Below are 18677 nucleotides of genomic sequence, written 5' to 3' on the forward strand. Positions count from 1 at the left end.
GTATATGCAATTTCATCCACTTTTTGAGATTGCCTTTCGCTTACGGCCACACCGGCCTGAGTACGCCTGATCTCGTCCGATCTCGGAAGCTAAGCAGGGTCGGGCCTGGTTAGTACTTGGATGGGAGACCGCCTGGGAATACCAGGTGCTGTAAGCTTTTTGTCACTGCCTTGTGGAATTTCAACTCTTTGTCCGTTTTTTCCCACAAGGCTGAAATATGTGCCCTCGCTTTGAAATAAGTAAGCAAGGTTAGTTTGTATTTCATCCAACAATCTGTGCTACAAATTATGGCTACAGTATATGCAATTTCATCCACTTTTTGAGATTGCCTTTCGCTTACGGCCACACCGGCCTGAGTACGCCTGATCTCGTCCGATCTCGGAAGCTAAGCAGGGTCGGGCCTGGTTAGTACTTGGATGGGAGACCGCCTGGGAATACCAGGTGCTGTAAGCTTTTTGTCACTGCCTTGTGGAATTTCAACTCTTTGTCCGTTTTTTCCCACAAGGCTGAAATATGTGCCCTCGCTTTGAAATAAGTAAGCAAGGTTAGTTTGTATTTCATCCAACAATCTGTGCTACAAATTATGGCTACAGTATATGCAATTTCATCCACTTTTTGAGATTGCCTTTCGCTTACGGCCACACCGGCCTGAGTACGCCTGATCTCGTCCGATCTCGGAAGCTAAGCAGGGTCGGGCCTGGTTAGTACTTGGATGGGAGACCGCCTGGGAATACCAGGTGCTGTAAGCTTTTTGTCACTGCCTTGTGGAATTTCAACTCTTTGTCCGTTTTTTCCCACAAGGCTGAAATATGTGCCCTCGCTTTGAAATAAGTAAGCAAGGTTAGTTTGTATTTCATCCAACAATCTGTGCTACAAATTATGGCTACAGTATATGCAATTTCTTCCACTTTTTGAGTGACACAAAGATGCTTATCTAAATGGTGGAAATGCAACAGCTGTTAATCAGGCTCACTTTGACTTTACATAGTGCACCAAGAGATAGTTTCTCGCTTACGGCCACACCGGCCTGAGTACGCCCGATCTCGGAAGCTAAGCAGGGTCGGGCCTGGTTAGTACTTGGATGGGAGACCGCCTGGGAATACCAGGTGCTGTAAGCTTTTTGTCACTGCCTTGTGGAATTTCAACTCTTTGTCCGTTTTTTCCCACAAGGCTGAAATATGTGCCCTCGCTTTGAAATAAGTAAGCAAGGTTAGTTTGTATTTCATCCAACAATCTGTGCTACAAATTATTGCTACAGTATATGCAATTTCATCCACTTTTTGAGATTGCCTTTCGCTTACGGCCACACCGGCCTGAGTACGCCTGATCTCGTCCGATCTCGGAAGCTAAGCAGGGTCGGGCCTGGTTAGTACTTGGATGGGAGACCGCCTGGGAATACCAGGTGCTGTAAGCTTTTTGTCACTGCCTTGTGGAATTTCAACTCTTTGTCCGTTTTTTCCCACAAGGCTGAAATATGTGCCCTCGCTTTGAAATAAGTAAGCAAGGTTAGTTTGTATTTCATCCAACAATCTGTGCTACAAATTATGGCTACAGTATATGCAATTTCATCCACTTTTTGAGATTGCCTTTCGCTTACGGCCACACCGGCCTGAGTACGCCTGATCTCGTCCGATCTCGGAAGCTAAGCAGGGTCGGGCCTGGTTAGTACTTGGATGGGAGACCGCCTGGGAATACCAGGTGCTGTAAGCGTTTTGTCACTGCCTTGTGGAATTTCAACTCTTTGTCCGTTTTTTCCCACAAGGCTGAAATATGTGCCCTCGCTTTGAAATAAGTAAGCAAGGTTAGTTTGTATTTCATCCAACAATCTGTGCTACAAATTATGGCTACAGTATATGCAATTTCATCCACTTTTTGAGATTGCCTTTCGCTTACGGCCACACCGGCCTGAGTACGCCTGATCTCGTCCGATCTCGGAAGCTAAGCAGGGTCGGGCCTGGTTAGTACTTGGATGGGAGACCGCCTGGGAATACCAGGTGCTGTAAGCTTTTTGTCACTGCCTTGTGGAATTTCAACTCTTTGTCCGTTTTTTCCCACAAGGCTGAAATATGTGCCCTCGCTTTGAAATAAGTAAGCAAGGTTAGTTTGTATTTCATCCAACAATCTGTGCTACAAATTATGGCTACAGTATATGCAATTTCATCCACTTTTTGAGATTGCCTTTCGCTTACGGCCACACCGGCCTGAGTACGCCTGATCTCGTCCGATCTCGGAAGCTAAGCAGGGTCGGGCCTGGTTAGTACTTGGATGGGAGACCGCCTGGGAATACCAGGTGCTGTAAGCTTTTTGTCACTGCCTTGTGGAATTTCAACTCTTTGTCCGTTTTTTCCCACAAGGCTGAAATATGTGCCCTCGCTTTGAAATAAGTAAGCAAGGTTAGTTTGTATTTCATCCAACAATCTGTGCTACAAATTATGGCTACAGTATATGCAATTTCTTCCACTTTTTGAGTGACACAAAGATGCTTATCTAAATGGTGGAAATGCAACAGCTGTTAATCAGGCTCACTTTGACTTTACATAGTGCATCAAGAGATAGTTTCTCGCTTACGGCCACACCGGCCTGAGTACGCCCGATCTCGGAAGCTAAGCAGGGTCGGGCCTGGTTAGTACTTGGATGGGAGACCGCCTGGGAATACCAGGTGCTGTAAGCTTTTTGTCACTGCCTTGTGGAATTTCAACTCTTTGTCCGTTTTTTCCCACAAGGCTGAAATATGTGCCCTCGCTTTGAAATAAGTAAGCAAGGTTAGTTTGTATTTCATCCAACAATCTGTGCTACAAATTATGGCTACAGTATATGCAATTTCATCCACTTTTTGAGATTGCCTTTCGCTTACGGCCACACCGGCCTGAGTACGCCTGATCTCGTCCGATCTCGGAAGCTAAGCAGGGTCGGGCCTGGTTAGTACTTGGATGGGAGACCGCCTGGGAATACCAGGTGCTGTAAGCTTTTTGTCACTGCCTTGTGGAATTTCAACTCTTTGTCCGTTTTTTCCCACAAGGCTGAAATATGTGCCCTCGCTTTGAAATAAGTAAGCAAGGTTAGTTTGTATTTCATCCAACAATCTGTGCTACAAATTATGGCTACAGTATATGCAATTTCTTCCACTTTTTGAGTGACACAAAGATGCTTATCTAAATGGTGGAAATGCAACAGCTGTTAATCAGGCTCACTTTGACTTTACATAGTGCACCAAGAGATAGTTTCTCGCTTACGGCCACACCGGCCTGAGTACGCCCGATCTCGGAAGCTAAGCAGGGTCGGGCCTGGTTAGTACTTGGATGGGAGACCGCCTGGGAATACCAGGTGCTGTAAGCTTTTTGTCACTGCCTTGTGGAATTTCAACTCTTTGTCCGTTTTTTCCCACAAGGCTGAAATATGTGCCCTCGCTTTGAAATAAGTAAGCAAGGTTAGTTTGTATTTCATCCAACAATCTGTGCTACAAATTATGGCTACAGTATATGCAATTTCATCCACTTTTTGAGATTGCCTTTCGCTTACGGCCACACCGGCCTGAGTACGCCTGATCTCGTCCGATCTCGGAAGCTAAGCAGGGTCGGGCCTGGTTAGTACTTGGATGGGAGACCGCCTGGGAATACCAGGTGCTGTAAGCTTTTTGTCACTGCCTTGTGGAATTTCAACTCTTTGTCCGTTTTTTCCCACAAGGCTGAAATATGTGCCCTCGCTTTGAAATAAGTAAGCAAGGTTAGTTTGTATTTCATCCAACAATCTGTGCTACAAATTATGGCTACAGTATATGCAATTTCATCCACTTTTTGAGATTGCCTTTCGCTTACGGCCACACCGGCCTGAGTACGCCTGATCTCGTCCGATCTCGGAAGCTAAGCAGGGTCGGGCCTGGTTAGTACTTGGATGGGAGACCGCCTGGGAATACCAGGTGCTGTAAGCTTTTTGTCACTGCCTTGTGGAATTTCAACTCTTTGTCCGTTTTTTCCCACAAGGCTGAAATATGTGCCCTCGCTTTGAAATAAGTAAGCAAGGTTAGTTTGTATTTCATCCAACAATCTGTGCTACAAATTATGGCTACAGTATATGCAATTTCTTCCACTTTTTGAGTGACACAAAGATGCTTATCTAAATGGTGGAAATGCAACAGCTGTTAATCAGGCTCACTTTGACTTTACATAGTGCACCAAGAGATAGTTTCTCGCTTACGGCCACACCGGCCTGAGTACGCCCGATCTCGGAAGCTAAGCAGGGTCGGGCCTGGTTAGTACTTGGATGGGAGACCGCCTGGGAATACCAGGTGCTGTAAGCTTTTTGTCACTGCCTTGTGGAATTTCAACTCTTTGTCCGTTTTTTCCCACAAGGCTGAAATATGTGCCCTCGCTTTGAAATAAGTAAGCAAGGTTAGTTTGTATTTCATCCAACAATCTGTGCTACAAATTATGGCTACAGTATATGCAATTTCTTCCACTTTTTGAGTGACACAAAGATGCTTATCTAAATGGTGGAAATGCAACAGCTGTTAATCAGGCTCACTTTGACTTTACATAGTGCACCAAGAGATAGTTTCTCGCTTACGGCCACACCGGCCTGAGTACGCCCGATCTCGGAAGCTAAGCAGGGTCGGGCCTGGTTAGTACTTGGATGGGAGACCGCCTGGGAATACCAGGTGCTGTAAGCTTTTTGTCACTGCCTTGTGGAATTTCAACTCTTTGTCCGTTTTTTCCCACAAGGCTGAAATATGTGCCCTCGCTTTGAAATAAGTAAGCAAGGTTAGTTTGTATTTCATCCAACAATCTGTGCTACAAATTATGGCTACAGTATATGCAATTTCATCCACTTTTTGAGATTGCCTTTCGCTTACGGCCACACCGGCCTGAGTATTCCTGATCTCGTCCGATCTCGGAAGCTAAGCAGGGTCGGGCCTGGTTAGTACTTGGATGGAAGACCGCCTGGGAATACCAGGTGCTGTAAGCTTTTTGTCACTGCCTTGTGGAATTTCAACTCTTTGTCCGTTTTTTCCCACAAGGCTGAAATATGTGCCCTCGCTTTGAAATAAGTAAGCAAGGTTAGTTTGTATTTCATCCAACAATCTGTGCTACAAATTATGGCTACAGTATATGCAATTTCTTCCACTTTTTGAGTGACACAAAGATGCTTATCTAAATGGTGGAAATGCAACAGCTGTTAATCAGGCTCACTTTGACTTTACATAGTGCACCAAGAGATAGTTTCTCGCTTACGGCCACACCGGCCTGAGTACGCCTGATCTCGTCCGATCTCGGAAGCTAAGCAGGGTCGGGCCTGGTTAGTACTTGGATGGGAGACCGCCTGGGAATACCAGGTGCTGTAAGCTTTTTGTCACTGCCTTGTGGAATTTCAACTCTTTGTCCGTTTTTTCCCACAAGGCTGAAATATGTGCCCTCGCTTTGAAATAAGTAAGCAAGGTTAGTTTGTATTTCATCCAACAATCTGTGCTACAAATTATGGCTACAGTATATGCAATTTCATCCACTTTTTGAGATTGCCTTTCGCTTACGGCCACACCGGCCTGAGTACGCCTGATCTCGTCCGATCTCGGAAGCTAAGCAGGGTCGGGCCTGGTTAGTACTTGGATGGGAGACCGCCTGGGAATACCAGGTGCTGTAAGCTTTTTGTCACTGCCTTGTGGAATTTCAACTCTTTGTCCGTTTTTTCCCACAAGGCTGAAATATGTGCCCTCGCTTTGAAATAAGTAAGCAAGGTTAGTTTGTATTTCATCCAACAATCTGTGCTACAAATTATGGCTACAGTATATGCAATTTCATCCACTTTTTGAGATTGCCTTTCGCTTACGGCCACACCGGCCTGAGTATTCCTGATCTCGTCCGATCTCGGAAGCTAAGCAGGGTCGGGCCTGGTTAGTACTTGGATGGAAGACCGCCTGGGAATACCAGGTGCTGTAAGCTTTTTGTCACTGCCTTGTGGAATTTCAACTCTTTGTCCGTTTTTTCCCACAAGGCTGAAATATGTGCCCTCGCTTTGAAATAAGTAAGCAAGGTTAGTTTGTATTTCATCCAACAATCTGTGCTACAAATTATGGCTACAGTATATGCAATTTCTTCCACTTTTTGAGTGACACAAAGATGCTTATCTAAATGGTGGAAATGCAACAGCTGTTAATCAGGCTCACTTTGACTTTACATAGTGCACCAAGAGATAGTTTCTCGCTTACGGCCACACCGGCCTGAGTACGCCTGATCTCGTCCGATCTCGGAAGCTAAGCAGGGTCGGGCCTGGTTAGTACTTGGATGGGAGACCGCCTGGGAATACCAGGTGCTGTAAGCTTTTTGTCACTGCCTTGTGGAATTTCAACTCTTTGTCCGTTTTTTCCCACAAGGCTGAAATATGTGCCCTCGCTTTGAAATAAGTAAGCAAGGTTAGTTTGTATTTCATCCAACAATCTGTGCTACAAATTATGGCTACAGTATATGCAATTTCATCCACTTTTTGAGATTGCCTTTCGCTTACGGCCACACCGGCCTGAGTACGCCTGATCTCGTCCGATCTCGGAAGCTAAGCAGGGTCGGGCCTGGTTAGTACTTGGATGGGAGACCGCCTGGGAATACCAGGTGCTGTAAGCTTTTTGTCACTGCCTTGTGGAATTTCAACTCTTTGTCCGTTTTTTCCCACAAGGCTGAAATATGTGCCCTCGCTTTGAAATAAGTAAGCAAGGTTAGTTTGTATTTCATCCAACAATCTGTGCTACAAATTATGGCTACAGTATATGCAATTTCATCCACTTTTTGAGATTGCCTTTCGCTTACGGCCACACCGGCCTGAGTATTCCTGATCTCGTCCGATCTCGGAAGCTAAGCAGGGTCGGGCCTGGTTAGTACTTGGATGGAAGACCGCCTGGGAATACCAGGTGCTGTAAGCTTTTTGTCACTGCCTTGTGGAATTTCAACTCTTTGTCCGTTTTTTCCCACAAGGCTGAAATATGTGCCCTCGCTTTGAAATAAGTAAGCAAGGTTAGTTTGTATTTCATCCAACAATCTGTGCTACAAATTATGGCTACAGTATATGCAATTTCTTCCACTTTTTGAGTGACACAAAGATGCTTATCTAAATGGTGGAAATGCAACAGCTGTTAATCAGGCTCACTTTGACTTTACATAGTGCACCAAGAGATAGTTTCTCGCTTACGGCCACACCGGCCTGAGTACGCCTGATCTCGTCCGATCTCGGAAGCTAAGCAGGGTCGGGCCTGGTTAGTACTTGGATGGGAGACCGCCTGGGAATACCAGGTGCTGTAAGCTTTTTGTCACTGCCTTGTGGAATTTCAACTCTTTGTCCGTTTTTTCCCACAAGGCTGAAATATGTGCCCTCGCTTTGAAATAAGTAAGCAAGGTTAGTTTGTATTTCATCCAACAATCTGTGCTACAAATTATGGCTACAGTATATGCAATTTCATCCACTTTTTGAGATTGCCTTTCGCTTACGGCCACACCGGCCTGAGTACGCCTGATCTCGTCCGATCTCGGAAGCTAAGCAGGGTCGGGCCTGGTTAGTACTTGGATGGGAGACCGCCTGGGAATACCAGGTGCTGTAAGCTTTTTGTCACTGCCTTGTGGAATTTCAACTCTTTGTCCGTTTTTTCCCACAAGGCTGAAATATGTGCCCTCGCTTTGAAATAAGTAAGCAAGGTTAGTTTGTATTTCATCCAACAATCTGTGCTACAAATTATGGCTACAGTATATGCAATTTCTTCCACTTTTTGAGTGACACAAAGATGCTTATCTAAATGGTGGAAATGCAACAGCTGTTAATCAGGCTCACTTTGACTTTACATAGTGCACCAAGAGATAGTTTCTCGCTTACGGCCACACCGGCCTGAGTACGCACCTGTTGATGGGTAATTGACGCACGTGTGAGTGATTGCGCTGAGACTGAGTGTTTGCTCTAGAGAGTTTGTGTTGGAGTTTTGAGCTTTTTGAAGTACAATTTCTTTTTTGTAAATTGATTAAGTTAGATTTATAGTTTGGGGTTGTTCCCCGGCAGCATATTGCTGTTTGGGGGACTTTCCTCCTGTCGTTATTCGGATGGATACAATGGCTTTGACCAACGCTGGAAAAAAGACTACGAACAAAGGAAACATGGATAATGGCGCTGCAGCAAGACAGGCGCAAAAATATGAAAATAATTTAACAGTGGCTGTTGAAATTATGGGAGAAGAGAAGATTACAATGATGGAGGTATTGAGAGGGATTAAAGAAGTTTGTGGACTGGTCTGCGGCTGTCGGGTCAAAGATGAAAAGCGATTTGAAGTGACGCTGTCAAGTGCGAGAGGGAAAGAAAAACTGATGGATGGATTTAAAATCCGGAGCTGTCGAATCATGGCAAAGGATCTATCGCTGGATGAGATGGTTGTATCCTTCTTAAACCTCCCAGTATATATTACAGACGAGGACATCACAGAGCGGCTAAGAGCATGGGGTGTGTCTGCTATATCGCCGGTGAAAAGGCGCTACTGGCCGGGGACGGACATTGCTGATGGGACGCGCTTCTGTAAAGTTAGGTTCACAGACACTGTGCGCTCGTTGCCATATTCTGCCAAATTTGAAACGTTGGAAGGGGCTGAGTACTTCAGAGTAATACACGATCGGCAGGTCAAGGTCTGTAGGCTGTGTATCCAGCCAGGGCACGTACTACGAGAGTGCCCTGATTTCGTATGTCATAAGTGTGGTGAGCAGGGGCATTACGCACGAGAGTGCAAAGGGAGGAGAGAGCGAGGTTGTGTTGGATGCGGGAGGGGTGTAGCGCAGTGCTCCTGTCCCCATGGGGAAGGTGGTCAGGACTGGGCATCACAGGATTTCAGCGCAAATAGTGTCGTGGAGGAGAACGAGGTGGAGGAAGCTGGGGAGGAAATTGGCATGAGTGAGCAACCCCAGGGAGAGAAGGAGGACGAAGAACAGAGGCAGCCAGAGGAGGAAGTGGAGACGGAGCCTTGTACTGAAGGAAGGGAGGCACCCAAGGATGGAGGGATAAGCTCAAGCCTAGACGATGTGGAGTTGGAGGGCGATCCACGGGGAGAGGGGGGCTCCTCTAGGGAGGTGGATACTGCAAGGGATGACTCTCGCAAACGTAAAGAGTTTGAAGAAGAACTGACGGAGGAAGAGAGGGAGAGCTTACGGATTTGGAGGTTGGAGAATAAAAGGAACATGATAATTAAGAAGAAAAAGAAGATGGATGGTTGATCATTGAGGACTAGGAGGGAGGCTGGAGTTGGTGGATGCCTTCTCTGCGGATGTGTTGTGTCTTAGGGAGACTCATTGGACTGAGCAGTGTATGGGTGAAATAAGGCAGAGATGGAATGGACAAATGTACGTGAGTAGAGGTGCTGTGCGGGCATGTGGGGTAGCTATTTTGGTAAAACATAGTTATGTCTAATTTAAATGATGTGCAGATACTGTGGGTAGAATGGGGATGTATAGGTCTAAGCAGGAGGATTTAGAGAGTGTGTTTATGAAGGATTGTGGATTTATTACTGTGGGGGAGGATGGTGGTTTGGTGCATGGGGTTTGATGTGTAAAGTTTAAGAGATATTCAGTAAAAATTTTGAAGGAATTGTTTTGAGAATGTCTTAGGTTCTACTTGATAAGAAGGTGATTTGAAACCCTCTATTCTTATGGAATTTGGTTTAACAAAGTATTGTATGCAAATGGTTGTATAATCTTGGTTTTGGTATATTCATTAATTTGGCTTTCTGATTGATTTGACAGGGGGTGAATTGTGTGCCTGCCAATGTCTAGTATTGTGTTGATTAAAATGGTTTGTGTATTTTGTTGATTACAATGGTTTGTGTATATTAAATTTGTATGTAATGTAAATGAGAATTTTGATAATAAAAAAAAATAATAATAAAAAAAAAAAAAAGTACGCCTGATCTCGTCCGATCTCGGAAGCTAAGCAGGGTCGGTCCTGGTTAGTACTTGGATGGGAGACCGCCTGGGAATACCAGGTGCTGTAAGCTTTTTGTCACTGCCTTGTGGAATTTCAACTCTTTGTCCGTTTTTTCCCACAAGGCTGAAATATGTGCCCTCGCTTTGAAATAAGTAAGCAAGGTTAGTTTGTATTTCATCCAACAATCTGTGCTACAAATTATGGCTACAGTATATGCAATTTCATCCACTTTTTGAGATTGCCTTTCGCTTACGGCCACACCGGCCTGAGTACGCCTGATCTCGTCCGATCTCGGAAGCTAAGCAGGGTCGGGCCTGGTTAGTACTTGGATGGGAGACCGCCTGGGAATACCAGGTGCTGTAAGCTTTTTGTCACTGCCTTGTGGAATTTCAACTCTTTGTCCGTTTTTTCCCACAAGGCTGAAATATGTGCCCTCGCTTTGAAATAAGTAAGCAAGGTTAGTTTGTATTTCATCCAACAATCTGTGCTACAAATTATGGCTACAGTATATGCAATTTCATCCACTTTTTGAGATTGCCTTTCGCTTGCGGCCACACCGGCCTGAGTACGCCTGATCTCGTCCGATCTCGGAAGCTAAGCAGGGTCTGGCCTGGTTAGTACTTGGATGGGAGACCGCCTGGGAATACCAGGTGCTGTAAGCTTTTTGTCACTGCCTTGTGGAATTTCAACTCTTTGTCCGTTTTTTCCCACAAGGCTGAAATATGTGCCCTCGCTTTGAAATAAGTAAGCAAGGTTAGTTTGTATTTCATCCAACAATCTGTGCTACAAATTATGGCTACAGTATATGCAATTTCATCCACTTTTTGAGATTGCCTTTCGCTTGCGGCCACACTGGCCTGAGTACGCCTGATCTCGTCCGATCTCGGAAGCTAAGCAGGGTCGGGCCTGGTTAGTACTTGGATGGGAGACCGCCTGGGAATACCAGGTGCTGTAAGCTTTTTGTCACTGCCTTGTGGAATTTCAACTCTTTGTCCGTTTTTTCCCACAAGGCTGAAATATGTGCCCTCGCTTTGAAATAAGTAAGCAAGGTTAGTTTGTATTTCATCCAACAATCTGTGCTACAAATTATGGCTACAGTATATGCAATTTCTTCCACTTTTTGAGTGACACAAAGATGCTTATCTAAATGGTGGAAATGCAACAGCTGTTAATCAGGCTCACTTTGACTTTACATAGTGCACCAAGAGATAGTTTCTCGCTTACGGCCACACCGGCCTGAGTACGCCTGATCTCGTCCGATCTCGGAAGCTAAGCAGGGTCGGGCCTGGTTAGTACTTGGATGGGAGACCGCCTGGGAATACCAGGTGCTGTAAACTTTTTGTCACTGCCTTGTGGAATTTCAACTCTTTGTCCGTTTTTTCCCACAAGGCTGAAATATGTGCCCTCGCTTTGAAATAAGTAAGCAAGGTTAGTTTGTATTTCATCCAACAATCTGTGCTACAAATTATGGCTACAGTATATGCAATTTCATCCACTTTTTGAGATTGCCTTTTGCTTACGGCCACACCGGCCTGAGTATGCCTGATCTCGTCCGATCTCGGAAGCTAAGCAGGGTCGGGCCTGGTTAGTACTTGGATGGGAGACCGCCTGGGAATACCAGGTGCTGTAAGCTTTTTGTCACTGCCTTGTGGAATTTCAACTCTTTGTCCGTTTTTTCCCACAAGGCTGAAATATGTGCCCTCGCTTTGAAATAAGTAAGCAAGGTTAGTTTGTATTTCATCCAACAATCTGTGCTACAAATTATGGCTACAGTATATGCAATTTCATCCACTTTTTGAGATTGCCTTTCGCTTGCGGCCACACCGGCCTGAGTACGCCTGATCTCGTCCGATCTCGGAAGCTAAGCAGGGTCGGGCCTGGTTAGTACTTGGATGGGAGACCGCCTGGGAATACCAGGTACTGTAAGCTTTTTGTCACTGCCTTGTGGAATTTCAACTCTTTGTCCGTTTTTTCCCACAAGGCTGAAATATGTGCCCTCGCTTTGAAATAAGTAAGCAAGGTTAGTTTGTATTTCATCCAACAATCTGTGCTACAAATTATGGCTACAGTATATGCAATTTCATCCACTTTTTGAGATTGCCTTTCGCTTGCGGCCACACCGGCCTGAGTACGCCTGATCTCGTCCGATCTCGGAAGCTAAGCAGGGTCGGGCCTGGTTAGTACTTGGATGGGAGACCGCCTGGGAATACCAGGTGCTGTAAGCTTTTTGTCACTGCCTTGTGGAATTTCAACTCTTTGTCCGTTTTTTCCCACAAGGCTGAAATATGTGCCCTCGCTTTGAAATAAGTAAGCAAGGTTAGTTTGTATTTCATCCAACAATCTGTGCTACAAATTATGGCTACAGTATATGCAATTTCATCCACTTTTTGAGATTGCCTTTTGCTTACGGCCACACCGGCCTGAGTATGCCTGATCTCGTCCGATCTCGGAAGCTAAGCAGGGTCGGGCCTGGTTAGTACTTGGATGGGAGACCGCCTGGGAATACCAGGTGCTGTAAGCTTTTTGTCACTGCCTTGTGGAATTTCAACTCTTTGTCCGTTTTTTCCCACAAGGCTGAAATATGTGCCCTCGCTTTGAAATAAGTAAGCAAGGTTAGTTTGTATTTCATCCAACAATCTGTGCTACAAATTATGGCTACAGTATATGCAATTTCATCCACTTTTTGAGATTGCCTTTCGCTTGCGGCCACACCGGCCTGAGTACGCCTGATCTCGTCCGATCTCGGAAGCTAAGCAGGGTCGGGCCTGGTTAGTACTTGGATGGGAGACCGCCTGGGAATACCAGGTGCTGTAAACTTTTTGTCACTGCCTTGTGGAATTTCAACTCTTTGTCCGTTTTTTCCCACAAGGCTGAAATATGTGCCCTCGCTTTGAAATAAGTAAGCAAGGTTAGTTTGTATTTCATCCAACAATCTGTGCTACAAATTATGGCTACAGTATATGCAATTTCATCCACTTTTTGAGATTGCCTTTTGCTTACGGCCACACCGGCCTGAGTATGCCTGATCTCGTCCGATCTCGGAAGCTAAGCAGGGTCGGGCCTGGTTAGTACTTGGATGGGAGACCGCCTGGGAATACCAGGTGCTGTAAGCTTTTTGTCACTGCCTTGTGGAATTTCAACTCTTTGTCCGTTTTTTCCCACAAGGCTGAAATATGTGCCCTCGCTTTGAAATAAGTAAGCAAGGTTAGTTTGTATTTCATCCAACAATCTGTGCTACAAATTATGGCTACAGTATATGCAATTTCATCCACTTTTTGAGATTGCCTTTCGCTTGCGGCCACACCGGCCTGAGTACGCCTGATCTCGTCCGATCTCGGAAGCTAAGCAGGGTCGGGCCTGGTTAGTACTTGGATGGGAGACCGCCTGTGAATACCAGGTACTGTAAGCTTTTTGTCACTGCCTTGTGGAATTTCAACTCTTTGTCCGTTTTTTCCCACAAGGCTGAAATATGTGCCCTCGCTTTGAAATAAGTAAGCAAGGTTAGTTTGTATTTCATCCAACAATCTGTGCTACAAATTATGGCTACAGTATATGCAATTTCATCCACTTTTTGAGATTGCCTTTCGCTTGCGGCCACACCGGCCTGAGTACGCCTGATCTCGTCCGATCTCGGAAGCTAAGCAGGGTCGGGCCTGGTTAGTACTTGGATGGGAGACCGCCTGGGAATACCAGGTGCTGTAAGCTTTTTGTCACTGCCTTGTGGAATTTCAACTCTTTGTCCGTTTTTTCCCACAAGGCTGAAATATGTGCCCTCGCTTTGAAATAAGTAAGCAAGGTTAGTTTGTATTTCATCCAACAATCTGTGCTACAAATTATGGCTACAGTATATGCAATTTCATCCACTTTTTGAGATTGCCTTTCGCTTGCGGCCACACTGGCCTGAGTACGCCTGATCTCGTCCGATCTCGGAAGCTAAGCAGGGTCGGGCCTGGTTAGTACTTGGATGGGAGACCGCCTGGGAATACCAGGTGCTGTAAGCTTTTTGTCACTGCCTTGTGGAATTTCAACTCTTTGTCCGTTTTTTCCCACAAGGCTGAAATATGTGCCCTCGCTTTGAAATAAGTAAGCAAGGTTAGTTTGTATTTCATCCAACAATCTGTGCTACAAATTATGGCTACAGTATATGCAATTTCTTCCACTTTTTGAGTGACACAAAGATGCTTATCTAAATGGTGGAAATGCAACAGCTGTTAATCAGGCTCACTTTGACTTTACATAGTGCACCAAGAGATAGTTTCTCGCTTACGGCCACACCGGCCTGAGTACGCACCTGTTGATGGGTAATTGACGCACGTGTGAGTGATTGCGCTGAGACTGAGTGTTTGCTCTAGAGAGTTTGTGTTGGAGTTTTGAGCTTTTTGAAGTACAATTTCTTTTTTGTAAATTGATTAAGTTAGATTTATAGTTTGGGGTTGTTCCCCGGCAGCATATTGCTGTTTGGGGGACTTTCCTCCTGTCGTTATTCGGATGGATACAATGGCTTTGACCAACGCTGGAAAAAAGACTACGAACAAAGGAAACATGGATAATGGCGCTGCAGCAAGACAGGCGCAAAAATATGAAAAGAATTTAACAGTGGCTGTTGAAATTATGGGAGAAGAGAAGATTACAATGATGGAGGTATTGAGAGGGATTAAAGAAGTTTGTGGACTGGTCTGCGGCTGTCGGGTCAAAGATGAAAAGCGATTTGAAGTGACGCTGTCAAGTGCGAGAGGGAAAGAAAAACTGATGGATGGATTTAAAATCCGGAGCTGTCGAATCATGGCAAAGGATCTATCGCTGGATGAGATGGTTGTATCCTTCTTAAACCTCCCAGTATATATTACAGACGAGGACATCACAGAGCGGCTAAGAGCATGGGGTGTGTCTGCTATATCGCCGGTGAAAAGGCGCTACTGGCCGGGGACGGACATTGCTGATGGGACGCGCTTCTGTAAAGTTAGGTTCACAGACACTGTGCGCTCGTTGCCATATTCTGCCAAATTTGAAACGTTGGAAGGGGCTGAGTACTTCAGAGTAATACACGATCGGCAGGTCAAGGTCTGTAGGCTGTGTATCCAGCCAGGGCACGTACTACGAGAGTGCCCTGATTTCGTATGTCATAAGTGTGGTGAGCAGGGGCATTACGCACGAGAGTGCAAAGGGAGGAGAGAGCGAGGTTGTGTTGGATGCGGGAGGGGTGTAGCGCAGTGCTCCTGTCCCCATGGGGAAGGTGCTCAGGACTGGGCATCACAGGATTTCAGCGCAAATAGTGTCGTGGAGGAGAACGAGGTGGAGGAAGCTGGGGAGGAAATTGGCATGAGTGAGCAACCCCAGGGAGAGAAGGAGGACGAAGAACAGAGGCAGCCAGAGGAGGAAGTGGAGACGGAGCCTTGTACTGAAGGAAGGGAGGCACCCAAGGATGGAGGGATAAGCTCAAGCCTAGACGATGTGGAGTTGGAGGGCGATCCACGGGGAGAGGGGGGCTCCTCTAGGGAGGTGGATACTGCAAGGGATGACTCTCGCAAACGTAAAGAGTTTGAAGAAGAACTGACGGAGGAAGAGAGGGAGAGCTTACGGATTTGGAGGTTGGAGAATAAAAGGAACATGATAATTAAGAAGAAAAAGAAGATGGATGGTTGATCATTGAGGACTAGGAGGGAGGCTGGAGTTGGTGGATGCCTTCTCTGCGGATGTGTTGTGTCTTAGGGAGACTCATTGGACTGAGCAGTGTATGGGTGAAATAAGGCAGAGATGGAATGGACAAATGTACGTGAGTAGAGGTGCTGTGCGGGCATGTGGGGTAGCTATTTTGGTAAAACATAGTTATGTCTAATTTAAATGATGTGCAGATACTGTGGGTAGAATGGGGATGTATAGGTCTAAGCAGGAGGATTTAGAGAGTGTGTTTATGAAGGATTGTGGATTTATTACTGTGGGGGAGGATGGTGGTTTGGTGCATGGGGTTTGATGTGTAAAGTTTAAGAGATATTCAGTAAACATTTTGAAGGAATTGTTTTGAGAATGTCTTAGGTTCTACTTGATAAGGAGGTGATTTGAAACCCTCTATTCTTATGGAATTTGGTTTAACAAAGTATTGTATGCAAATGGTTGTATAATCTTGGTTTTGGTATATTCATTAATTTGGCTTTCTGATTGATTTGACAGGGGGTGAATTGTGTGCCTGCCAATGTCTAGTATTGTGTTGATTAAAATGGTTTGTGTATTTTGTTGATTACAATGGTTTGTGTATATTAAATTTGTATGTAATGTAAATGAGAATTTTGATAATAAAAAAAAAAAATAATAAAAAAAAAAAAAAGTACGCCTGATCTCGTCCGATCTCGGAAGCTAAGCAGGGTCGGGCCTGGTTAGTACTTGGATGGGAGACCGCCTGGGAATACCAGGTGCTGTAAGCTTTTTGTCACTGCCTTGTGGAATTTCAACTCTTTGTCCGTTTTTTCCCACAAGGCTGAAATATGTGCCCTCGCTTTGAAATAAGTAAGCAAGGTTAGTTTGTATTTCATCCAACAATCTGTGCTACAAATTATGGCTACAGTATATGCAATTTCATCCACTTTTTGAGATTGCCTTTCGCTTACGGCCACACCGGCCTGAGTACGCCTGATCTCGTCCGATCTCGGAAGCTAAGCAGGGTCGGGCCTGGTTAGTACTTGGATGGGAGACCGCCTGGGAATACCAGGTGCTGTAAGCTTTTTGTCACTGCCTTGTGGAATTTCAACTCTTTGTCCGTTTTTTCCCACAAGGCTGAAATATGTGCCCTCGCTTTGAAATAAGTAAGCAAGGTTAGTTTGTATTTCATCCAACAATCTGTGCTACAAATTATGGCTACAGTATATGCAATTTCATCCATTTTTTGAGATTGCGTTTCGCTTACGGCCACACCGGCCTGAGTACGCCTGATCTCGTCCGATCTCGGAAGCTAAGCAGGGTCGGGCCTGGTTAGTTCTTGGATGGGAGACCGCCTGGGAATACCAGGTGCTGTAAGCTTTTTGTCACTGCCCAGTGGAATTTCAACTCTTTGTCCGTTTTTTCCCACAAGGCTTAAATATGTGCCCTCGCTTTGAAATAAGTAAGCAAGGTTAGTTTGTATTTCATCCAACAATCTGTGCTACAAATTATGGCTACAGTATATGCAATTTCTTCCACTTTTTGAGTGACACAAAGATGCTTATCTAAATGGTGGAAATGCAACAGCTGTTAATCATGCTCACTTTGACTTTACATAGTGCACCAAGAGATAGTTTCTCGCTTACGGCCACACCGGCCTGAGTACGCCTGATCTCGTCCGATCTCGGAAGCTAAGCAGGGTCGGGCCTGGTTAGTACTTGGATGGGAGACCGCCTGGGAATACCAGGTGCTGTAAGCTTTTTGTCACTGCCTTGTGGAATTTCAACTCTTTGTCCGTTTTTTCCCACAAGGCTGAAATATGTGCCCTCGCTTTGAAATAAGTAAGCAAGGTTAGTTTGTATTTCATCCAACAATCTGTGCTACAAATTATGGCTACAGTATATGCAATTTCTTCCACTTTTTGAGTGACACAAAGATGCTTATCTAAATGGTGGAAATGCAACAGCTGTTAATCAGGCTCACTTTGACTTTACATAGTGCACCAAGAGATAGTTTCTCGCTTACGGCCACACCGGCCTGAGTACGCCTGATCTCGTCCGATCTCGGAAGCTAAGCAGGGTCGGGCCTGGTTAGTACTTGGATGGGAGACCGCCTGGGAATACCAGGTGCTGTAAGCTTTTTGTCACTGCCTTGTGGAATTTCAACTCTTTGTCCGTTTTTTCCCACAAGGCTGAAATATGTGCCCTCGCTTTGAAATAAGTAAGCAAGGTTAGTTTGTATTTCATCCAACAATCTGTGCTACAAATTATGGCTACAGTATATGCAATTTCTTCCACTTTTTGAGTGACACAAAGATGCTTATCTAAATGGTGGAAATGCAACAGCTGTTAATCAGGCTCACTTTGACTTTACATAGTGCACCAAGAGATAGTTTCTCGCTTACGGCCACACCGGCCTGAGTACGCCTGATCTCGTCCGATCTCGGAAGCTAAGCAGGGTCGGGCCTGGTTAGTACTTGGATGGGAGACCGCCTGGGAATACCAGGTGCTGTAAGCTTTTTGTCACTGCCTTGTGGAATTTCAACTCTTTGTCCGTTTTTTCCCACAAGGCTGAAATATGTGCCCTCGCTTTGAAATAAGTAAGCAAGGTTAGTTTGTATTTCATCCAACAATCTGTGCTACAAATTATGGCTACAGTATATGCAATTTCTTCCACTTTTTGAGTGACACAAAGATGCTTATCTAAATGGTGGAAATGCAACAGCTGTTAATCAGGCTCACTTTGACTTTACATAGTGCACCAAGAGATAGTTTCTCGCTTACGGCCACACCGGCCTGAGTACGCCTGATCTCGTCCGATCTCGGAAGCTAAGCAGGGTCGGGCCTGGTTAGTACTTGGATGGGAGACCGCCTGGGAATACCAGGTGCTGTAAGCTTTTTGTCACTGCCTTGTGGAATTTCAACTCTTTGTCCGTTTTTTCCCACAAGGCTGAAATATGTGCCCTCGCTTTGAAATAAGTAAGCAAGGTTAGTTTGTATTTCATCCAACAATCTGTGCTACAAATTATGGCTACAGTATATGCAATTTCTTCCACTTTTTGAGTGACACAAAGATGCTTATCTAAATGGTGGAAATGCAACAGCTGTTAATCAGGCTCA

At 45.2% G+C, this 18677-nt stretch overlaps 38 non-coding genes and 5 pseudogenes across 38 annotated transcripts; all 43 read left to right on the top strand.

The window, feature by feature from the left end:
- Positions 1-38: 38 nt before the first annotated feature.
- On the top strand, positions 39-157 carry LOC118950705. Its single transcript, XR_005042632.1, has one exon. It is a non-coding gene; the product is annotated as a 5S ribosomal RNA (ribosomal RNA).
- Positions 158-334: 177 nt separating this feature from the next.
- On the top strand, positions 335-453 carry LOC118950716. Its single transcript, XR_005042643.1, has one exon. It is a non-coding gene; the product is annotated as a 5S ribosomal RNA (ribosomal RNA).
- Positions 454-630: 177 nt separating this feature from the next.
- LOC118950728 lies at positions 631-749 on the top strand. The gene has a single exon (XR_005042655.1). It is a non-coding gene; the product is annotated as a 5S ribosomal RNA (ribosomal RNA).
- Positions 750-1009: 260 nt separating this feature from the next.
- LOC118951024 lies at positions 1010-1118 on the top strand (annotated as a pseudogene).
- Positions 1119-1295: 177 nt separating this feature from the next.
- Positions 1296-1414, top strand: LOC118950739. Its single transcript, XR_005042666.1, has one exon. It is a non-coding gene; the product is annotated as a 5S ribosomal RNA (ribosomal RNA).
- Positions 1415-1591: 177 nt separating this feature from the next.
- On the top strand, positions 1592-1710 carry LOC118950719. Its single transcript, XR_005042646.1, has one exon. It is a non-coding gene; the product is annotated as a 5S ribosomal RNA (ribosomal RNA).
- A 177-nt stretch (positions 1711-1887) lies between these two features.
- On the top strand, positions 1888-2006 carry LOC118950750. The gene has a single exon (XR_005042677.1). It is a non-coding gene; the product is annotated as a 5S ribosomal RNA (ribosomal RNA).
- A 177-nt stretch (positions 2007-2183) lies between these two features.
- LOC118950761 lies at positions 2184-2302 on the top strand. The gene has a single exon (XR_005042688.1). It is a non-coding gene; the product is annotated as a 5S ribosomal RNA (ribosomal RNA).
- A 260-nt stretch (positions 2303-2562) lies between these two features.
- LOC118951025 lies at positions 2563-2671 on the top strand (annotated as a pseudogene).
- Positions 2672-2848: 177 nt separating this feature from the next.
- LOC118950772 lies at positions 2849-2967 on the top strand. The gene has a single exon (XR_005042699.1). It is a non-coding gene; the product is annotated as a 5S ribosomal RNA (ribosomal RNA).
- Positions 2968-3227: 260 nt separating this feature from the next.
- Positions 3228-3336, top strand: LOC118951026 (annotated as a pseudogene).
- A 177-nt stretch (positions 3337-3513) lies between these two features.
- Positions 3514-3632, top strand: LOC118950783. Its single transcript, XR_005042710.1, has one exon. It is a non-coding gene; the product is annotated as a 5S ribosomal RNA (ribosomal RNA).
- Positions 3633-3809: 177 nt separating this feature from the next.
- Positions 3810-3928, top strand: LOC118950794. Its single transcript, XR_005042721.1, has one exon. It is a non-coding gene; the product is annotated as a 5S ribosomal RNA (ribosomal RNA).
- Positions 3929-4188: 260 nt separating this feature from the next.
- On the top strand, positions 4189-4297 carry LOC118951028 (annotated as a pseudogene).
- Positions 4298-4557: 260 nt separating this feature from the next.
- LOC118951029 lies at positions 4558-4666 on the top strand (annotated as a pseudogene).
- A 177-nt stretch (positions 4667-4843) lies between these two features.
- Positions 4844-4962, top strand: LOC118950921. Its single transcript, XR_005042848.1, has one exon. It is a non-coding gene; the product is annotated as a 5S ribosomal RNA (ribosomal RNA).
- Positions 4963-5222: 260 nt separating this feature from the next.
- On the top strand, positions 5223-5341 carry LOC118950805. The gene has a single exon (XR_005042732.1). It is a non-coding gene; the product is annotated as a 5S ribosomal RNA (ribosomal RNA).
- A 177-nt stretch (positions 5342-5518) lies between these two features.
- Positions 5519-5637, top strand: LOC118950816. Its single transcript, XR_005042743.1, has one exon. It is a non-coding gene; the product is annotated as a 5S ribosomal RNA (ribosomal RNA).
- A 177-nt stretch (positions 5638-5814) lies between these two features.
- LOC118950922 lies at positions 5815-5933 on the top strand. The gene has a single exon (XR_005042849.1). It is a non-coding gene; the product is annotated as a 5S ribosomal RNA (ribosomal RNA).
- Positions 5934-6193: 260 nt separating this feature from the next.
- On the top strand, positions 6194-6312 carry LOC118950827. Its single transcript, XR_005042754.1, has one exon. It is a non-coding gene; the product is annotated as a 5S ribosomal RNA (ribosomal RNA).
- Positions 6313-6489: 177 nt separating this feature from the next.
- On the top strand, positions 6490-6608 carry LOC118950839. Its single transcript, XR_005042766.1, has one exon. It is a non-coding gene; the product is annotated as a 5S ribosomal RNA (ribosomal RNA).
- A 177-nt stretch (positions 6609-6785) lies between these two features.
- On the top strand, positions 6786-6904 carry LOC118950923. Its single transcript, XR_005042850.1, has one exon. It is a non-coding gene; the product is annotated as a 5S ribosomal RNA (ribosomal RNA).
- Positions 6905-7164: 260 nt separating this feature from the next.
- Positions 7165-7283, top strand: LOC118950850. The gene has a single exon (XR_005042777.1). It is a non-coding gene; the product is annotated as a 5S ribosomal RNA (ribosomal RNA).
- A 177-nt stretch (positions 7284-7460) lies between these two features.
- On the top strand, positions 7461-7579 carry LOC118950861. Its single transcript, XR_005042788.1, has one exon. It is a non-coding gene; the product is annotated as a 5S ribosomal RNA (ribosomal RNA).
- Positions 7580-10174: 2595 nt separating this feature from the next.
- On the top strand, positions 10175-10293 carry LOC118950872. The gene has a single exon (XR_005042799.1). It is a non-coding gene; the product is annotated as a 5S ribosomal RNA (ribosomal RNA).
- Positions 10294-10470: 177 nt separating this feature from the next.
- On the top strand, positions 10471-10589 carry LOC118951004. The gene has a single exon (XR_005042931.1). It is a non-coding gene; the product is annotated as a 5S ribosomal RNA (ribosomal RNA).
- A 177-nt stretch (positions 10590-10766) lies between these two features.
- LOC118950911 lies at positions 10767-10885 on the top strand. Its single transcript, XR_005042838.1, has one exon. It is a non-coding gene; the product is annotated as a 5S ribosomal RNA (ribosomal RNA).
- Positions 10886-11145: 260 nt separating this feature from the next.
- Positions 11146-11264, top strand: LOC118950822. The gene has a single exon (XR_005042749.1). It is a non-coding gene; the product is annotated as a 5S ribosomal RNA (ribosomal RNA).
- A 177-nt stretch (positions 11265-11441) lies between these two features.
- Positions 11442-11560, top strand: LOC118950787. Its single transcript, XR_005042714.1, has one exon. It is a non-coding gene; the product is annotated as a 5S ribosomal RNA (ribosomal RNA).
- A 177-nt stretch (positions 11561-11737) lies between these two features.
- LOC118950918 lies at positions 11738-11856 on the top strand. Its single transcript, XR_005042845.1, has one exon. It is a non-coding gene; the product is annotated as a 5S ribosomal RNA (ribosomal RNA).
- A 177-nt stretch (positions 11857-12033) lies between these two features.
- On the top strand, positions 12034-12152 carry LOC118950753. Its single transcript, XR_005042680.1, has one exon. It is a non-coding gene; the product is annotated as a 5S ribosomal RNA (ribosomal RNA).
- Positions 12153-12329: 177 nt separating this feature from the next.
- Positions 12330-12448, top strand: LOC118950788. Its single transcript, XR_005042715.1, has one exon. It is a non-coding gene; the product is annotated as a 5S ribosomal RNA (ribosomal RNA).
- Positions 12449-12625: 177 nt separating this feature from the next.
- On the top strand, positions 12626-12744 carry LOC118950919. Its single transcript, XR_005042846.1, has one exon. It is a non-coding gene; the product is annotated as a 5S ribosomal RNA (ribosomal RNA).
- A 177-nt stretch (positions 12745-12921) lies between these two features.
- On the top strand, positions 12922-13040 carry LOC118950789. The gene has a single exon (XR_005042716.1). It is a non-coding gene; the product is annotated as a 5S ribosomal RNA (ribosomal RNA).
- Positions 13041-13217: 177 nt separating this feature from the next.
- Positions 13218-13336, top strand: LOC118951003. The gene has a single exon (XR_005042930.1). It is a non-coding gene; the product is annotated as a 5S ribosomal RNA (ribosomal RNA).
- A 177-nt stretch (positions 13337-13513) lies between these two features.
- LOC118950754 lies at positions 13514-13632 on the top strand. Its single transcript, XR_005042681.1, has one exon. It is a non-coding gene; the product is annotated as a 5S ribosomal RNA (ribosomal RNA).
- Positions 13633-13809: 177 nt separating this feature from the next.
- On the top strand, positions 13810-13928 carry LOC118950912. Its single transcript, XR_005042839.1, has one exon. It is a non-coding gene; the product is annotated as a 5S ribosomal RNA (ribosomal RNA).
- Positions 13929-16523: 2595 nt separating this feature from the next.
- LOC118950883 lies at positions 16524-16642 on the top strand. Its single transcript, XR_005042810.1, has one exon. It is a non-coding gene; the product is annotated as a 5S ribosomal RNA (ribosomal RNA).
- Positions 16643-16819: 177 nt separating this feature from the next.
- On the top strand, positions 16820-16938 carry LOC118950913. The gene has a single exon (XR_005042840.1). It is a non-coding gene; the product is annotated as a 5S ribosomal RNA (ribosomal RNA).
- Positions 16939-17198: 260 nt separating this feature from the next.
- Positions 17199-17317, top strand: LOC118950894. The gene has a single exon (XR_005042821.1). It is a non-coding gene; the product is annotated as a 5S ribosomal RNA (ribosomal RNA).
- Positions 17318-17577: 260 nt separating this feature from the next.
- Positions 17578-17696, top strand: LOC118950905. The gene has a single exon (XR_005042832.1). It is a non-coding gene; the product is annotated as a 5S ribosomal RNA (ribosomal RNA).
- A 260-nt stretch (positions 17697-17956) lies between these two features.
- On the top strand, positions 17957-18075 carry LOC118950916. Its single transcript, XR_005042843.1, has one exon. It is a non-coding gene; the product is annotated as a 5S ribosomal RNA (ribosomal RNA).
- Positions 18076-18335: 260 nt separating this feature from the next.
- Positions 18336-18454, top strand: LOC118950927. The gene has a single exon (XR_005042854.1). It is a non-coding gene; the product is annotated as a 5S ribosomal RNA (ribosomal RNA).
- Positions 18455-18677: the final 223 nt, after the last annotated feature.

Source organism: Oncorhynchus mykiss, unplaced genomic scaffold, assembly GCF_013265735.2.
Source record: "Oncorhynchus mykiss isolate Arlee unplaced genomic scaffold, USDA_OmykA_1.1 un_scaffold_318, whole genome shotgun sequence".
Lineage (NCBI taxonomy): Eukaryota > Metazoa > Chordata > Actinopteri > Salmoniformes > Salmonidae > Oncorhynchus > Oncorhynchus mykiss.